The sequence below is a fragment of the Epinephelus lanceolatus genome, chromosome 1 (assembly GCF_041903045.1).
Source record: "Epinephelus lanceolatus isolate andai-2023 chromosome 1, ASM4190304v1, whole genome shotgun sequence".
Lineage (NCBI taxonomy): Eukaryota > Metazoa > Chordata > Actinopteri > Perciformes > Serranidae > Epinephelus > Epinephelus lanceolatus.
In genome coordinates, this window is record NC_135734.1 from 1,447,556 (window position 1) to 1,453,555 (window position 6,000).

The 6,000-nt window shown below is 38.5% G+C and overlaps 1 pseudogene; it reads right to left on the reverse strand.

Annotated features, from left to right (window-relative positions):
- Positions 1-1,026: 1,026 nt before the first annotated feature.
- LOC144464644 (G2/M phase-specific E3 ubiquitin-protein ligase-like) lies at positions 1,027-5,488 on the reverse strand (annotated as a pseudogene).
- Positions 5,489-6,000: the final 512 nt, after the last annotated feature.

A 6,000-nucleotide genomic window follows, 5' to 3' on the forward strand; every position in this document is an offset into this window, starting at 1 on the left:
GCACGCACGTTTCGCGTGCACGCGCAAAGCTGGTCCCTATATACTACTGACTTGCTTGGAGACCTGAGAGACTCTGGACTCTTCAATGGCAGCCATGAACACCAGTGCTTTCTGAGATTTAGCTTCAGTAATGTTCTGCAGCAAGACCTGGATGAATGTATGGACCTATGGAACAAGCACCAGATTCGACCAAGCAGACTTGCATCATGTCCAGGAGGGATTCCGAATGAACTGTCTTGCCTCACAGGTAGTAATTATCATACATTACAAAAAATGCAAGGTGTTATGGTATAGCCTAAACTGGGATATATTTGAACAATTGTACATGTTGGTATAATCCATTCTTGAATTAGAAGCTATCTGTCTCTATCATTGTTTATAAATTTCTGTATATCAACAAGCAAACAAATCTAACAATGACCATTTCAAACCTTGTCCTTTATATCATTGTATCATCTAATTTTGCAGATTTGGTTCAAGGGACTGTGGATTGGCTGTTGAAGACGGGGAACTGGATGTGTTTTCTGAGGCAAGACAAGTGATTGATTTTTGTGGTGATCCAGACATTGAGGAATACCTACAACAGGCTGTGCAACAAAACGGATTACAACAGCCACAAGACTGGAAGACAGCCTCAGAACTGTACATCACTCTGAAGGAAATGGCTGGGCTATAGACATGGACTATTGGAACCCGTTTTTACCTTTCTTATGTATCCCACATAAACATGGACTTAAGACAATATTTTCCCGATGATTGGTGGACTATACATGCCTGAGTTTTGGAAAACACTTCCCATTCACAAATGTGATCTGACATTTACAAATTGCTTCAAGGGATAAATTACAGGATATGATCCCAAGAGTCTCAAATGTGGTTCTTTTAAATTTTCAGGTTTGGCATCTTGAACTCTGGGACTGAAGTGGAGACATATTAAACTTAAATTTTATTCATTTTCTGATTCAGTGTTTATGTAAACATCAATTACTTGCAAAAAATATTTGTTCTGATTTTACGTTGGTTTTTTTTTAAAATATATATTAAGCTGTAAAAAACAGGAAACAGCAAAATAATAAATGAAAATCAGGGCAAAAAAAAATAAATAAAAGAGAGCCTAAATCAGGCCACAGCTCTTATTACATTTATGGGTAAGATCTGTAAGTAGCTAACTGCACAGATTTAAATGTATACAAGCCCTCACACAGGTGAACAGAATCACTTTTATGCATGTTCCTTTGACATCTAAAAACATCCAAATCCTGGAGCATTCTGGATCCCAAACTCCATGTTTGTCTTAAAGACACTGTAGGAATCCAAGAGCAGTAGCTTCAGTGTGTTTGCACATGTGCTTGCCATTGGAAAAGGTGAATCAGTTAAAAACTCAATGCTTTGAGGGGGTGCTATTCCTGCTGGTGGAAGTGCTGCTAAACCAGTGGCAAACATCAGCACATCCTCGAGGGACACAGCCGTCACTTTTTCTAAAAAGAGAAAGTCAACATTGTAGTGCATTGTTTGACTCTGCATTATCTAAAAACATAAAGTGAATCATTAGTCTTATAATTCATTAAATAAACTAAGATTACTAAGAAACTACACTACACAATTTATATATATCTAACAAAACAGCCTTGACAAACCTTCACAATTGAGAAGAAAATCAGCCCAAAATCCAATTATTTTGACCTCCTTCTGCCGCCTGTTGCTTCCTCTTGGGCTGAGGTCTGGACTGAACATGCTTTCCATTTCTGCAGCAGTCAGGGCCTTGGAAGAATGGTATAGGACAGGAGCCAGCACACCAGAATGCTGCTGCAGTGCAGTCAAAAACTGCAGACTTGCCAGTCCATCTTTGAATCTATCAAGGACAATTATTGTGTAAGACATAGGTGTGGTTTATCAGGTCTGACAGAAAAAAAACTACCAAACATATAGCAACAATGTATGCAAATATACTTACAGACCAGATTTTTAATTTAATATATTTTGACATAAATTCTGATTGTATAATCTCATGCCATAGGTAGATTGTTTATATAGGAGCATACAGAAAACATTTCATAGTGCACAGAAATTAATATTGATGTCAAAAAAGGAGAGATCATCATGATTTGGACTTCTCCCCTAAAAATCTTGCTTTCACACTGCAAGAAACAGAAGTGTGCTAAACAAAGCACAATAATTTCTTTTAGCACTAAGTACACCAAGGAAAAATAGACAGACAAGCCGGATGGTATTTGAGGGTCAAATGGAGCATAACCTGAGCTGCTAATTACTGAACCCTTATGAGAAAATGAGTTTTTGGTTTCAAACAGCTGATTAGTGTCAGTAGTACCAGCTGGTTACTCTGGGTAATTGTGTATAATTAATAGAAATAAACCAATGGAGCTCAGATATGGTTTGCCATGTCAAAAGGTACATAAGACAGAACTTTCAATTGAATCCAGTGGACATGCGTATGTAAAAGTTAAATATTTGTCTTTAACAAAGTTTACTCAGTGTCAGACTGTACTTCATGATTTACATACTTATATTTACTTTGTGGATCATAAAAGTGATGGAACCTAAAATTAGGCTAGTATTGTTCAATACATTAAAATTTTTTGTCCAGCATTTCCCTGAAGGGGACAAAAAGAGGAGATAGCAACTGAAGATTGCACTTTTACAGTCTGATCCAGTAAGGATGCTCCTCAATCCTGCTATTTCAGAAATACCTGATGGCACTGTCTCACAATGTGTCAGTGGCTGCAGTGATATGCAAATGGCAATACTGACTGAATGTTGGATTAGTGAAAAACTAAACTATTACATTTTTTGATGATTGTTGGCAAAAAAGTTTTAAATAATATCATTTTAAAACTTTAAAAATAATATTACCGTTGAATGGCAATGTGGTTGCAGTCTATAATGTACCATCTGAGGTACTCCTCCATGAGTGTATGCTTCTCACAAGCTTTGACACGTCGGAAGCATCCAGCTGTTTGGAACATTGGGCTGTTTTGCAAAATTAGATTTTGCAAAGACTCCTCCGATTCTGCTTCCTGGACCTGTTTAAAAGACATTTATTGTAAGACCAACCCAAAAATATCCATGCTTGACTACTCTTCTCCTTCATTAATACAAATCTAGGATAAAAAAAAAAGGATAAAATGACTTTTACTTCTCGTTGAAATAATTGGAAATCTGTCCCTTTAAATAAATAAAACTTATCATATCTTGAGTGTCGTCTTACTCTCAATTACTGAAATAATTTTTAGGTGTCCTCTTAGTAAATTCATTCCTTGAGTCAAGATAATTTTCTACCTGACGTAGAGCTTTCCCTATCTCCTCATCTGTTACATCTTCTACAGTGGCGCTGAAACTTGGCTTCCCTATTATGTGGTTGACGAGGTCCTTTGAGAGGAAATGTGGTGCTGGTCCCCCGTGTATGATAGACACAGCAATCATCTTGCCTGCAAGAAAGTACTCATCTTCCCTGACAGCTGTTACAGAGAGTACAGAATTATTATGGATAATTACCATCTACATCAGTGGAAGATAAAAAAAAATTAAATTATTTAAAACTTCAAATTTTAAAATGACGTCAAAAAACCCACCTGTGGAATTGTACACAAGATATCGTCTTTCTGAAGGTCCATCGAAGATGGGGCGATTTCTCAGGTGATTGATTAGAAGTGTGAGGAATTCTCGCCTCGGCCCACCTGTGTCCAACCCTTCTTCAAAGGACCCTGCATCGTCGATAAACTTAACGAAGATGTCGCTCTTTTCGGAGTATGAGCTGCGTCAAAATCCTCTGACAGCTCCATCCCATGCGTCAGATCTCGATATATTGAACCTGCTGACTTTCTTGTGGTCAATTGCAAGTGCCAAATATACAATTATTTCAGGTGCCTGCACACTTGTGGGTCTAGAGAAAAGTGAGAAACCTACTTTAGACTTTAAAAATATACTCAAAGCATAGTACCTACTTTACTAAACAAAAATCTTTCATTCCATATTCATAAACTATATCCTGACACTTCATTGAAACGAGAGACACTGATGAGTCAGCCTCTAAAACAATGAGCAACTTTTTATTCTTATTAGCTTAATTCCAATGGACTCTCTTCAAACACACATCTCAACAACTGGACCTGATCCAAGCAGTTAAAGACAGAGAAAGTCAGATTGGTGTTCATTTTAGTGACTTCTCACTTTTGTATAATTTAATTTTGGACAGAATAGAGAGCTGGTTAATTTTCTACTTATGTCTATATGCCTCACTCCGATTCTTCTGAGGGCTTGTCATTTGTTTCCTCAGGAATGAGAACTTCATCCTCATCATCATCAATGACGATAGGTGCAAAGAGATTGGTGTACTTTCTGCAAAATGAAGACATTATGTGCACACAATATAAATATAAACACAGATAAATGCATAAACATGCAGTAGATTAGCACATATTTGCCCAATCAAATGGTTGACCCACTGTTCCAGCTTAAACTCAGCAACATCTAATCTTTGTCAGGAGAGAAATGTGTTTACCCCTCAGTAATGTTGCGTTTCTGATATTTTGTCCACCGCTCTATATATAATTACACATAAGACAAAACACACCTGTAACAGGAGCTCTTGACATCAAGACATCTGGAGGTACCTGGATAAATATGATCCTCATCCAAGTGTATAGTCTGAAAATTAAGAAATGTAGAAATAGGTTAAATATTCAATCAAATGACAACATAATTATGTAACTAACTCTATGGATTACTTAAAAGGGATAGTTAAACATTTTGGCAAATTTTCCTATTGCAATAATCCCTATAGTCATATGATGTCATACACTAACTGTACAAGTTTCCTGTACAATTTACTCTACTGTGGGGGAAAAATCTTTAGGCTGCATTGTCCAAGCCCTATATTGTTTTTTTAAAGGACTGAGAGACGCAACCATGGTGGAGGAAGGGGCCAAATGTTCACCGGGGTACAGGAAGCTGCCATTGTAAACTTGGTTTTGGAAAATAATGAAATCAGATTATGAGAAATTCAAAGCCACATCATCCAAGACAACACCATATTCAACAACATTCAACGAGTCAGTCTGTCCACATTGGCTCGCATTCTCAAGCGAAACCAAATCAGAATGAAACAACTTTATGAGGTGCCTTTTCAGAGAAACTCTCAAAGAAACAAAGAGCTCAGACAAGCATATGTGGATGTAAGTACAATATTGACTGCAGTACACTACACGCAACATGTTTCCCAGTGTACTGGATAACACCATATTGACTGATTTTTGTTCTTTGTTTTCAGGGAGTACTGGAAATGGATGCTCATGCAATCCCACATGAGTTCATCTTCACAGATGAGGCTGGGTTCAACCTAGCAAGGACCAGAAGAAGGGGAAGAAACGTCATTGGCCACAGAGCCATTATAGATGTTCCTGGCCAACGTGGTGGGAACATCACAATGTGCGCTGCCATCTCCAATACGCATGGTGTCCTCCACCGTCATGCCATCCTTGGACCATACAACACAGCCCATATTCTCACATTTCTGGACAGACTCCACAACATTCTCATACCACCAGAGTGTATGAATGATGCAGACCATCAAAGAAACCGGTACGTTGTAGTATGGGACAACGTGAGCTTTCATCGTGCAGCCCCAGTCCAAAATTGGTTTGCTGACCAACCCACCGTTTCTCGTGCAATACCTCCCACCATACTCACCATTTCTGAACCCCATAGAAGAGTTCTTTTCGGCATGGCGGTGGAAGGTATACGACCAGCAGCCCTTTGTGCACATGCCTCTTGTGCAGGCTATGGAAGAGGCATGTGATGAAATTGATGTGGGTGCGATTCAGGGATGGATAAGGCACTCAAGGCGCTTCTTCCCTCGATGTCTGGCAAGGGAAGATATTGCCTGTGATGTGGACGAGGCATTGTGGCCAGACCCAGCTGTGCGGCAAGATGCTGCCTAATTATTTTTCTTGCCTCTTTTTTTTTCTATATATTTTTTCTGCA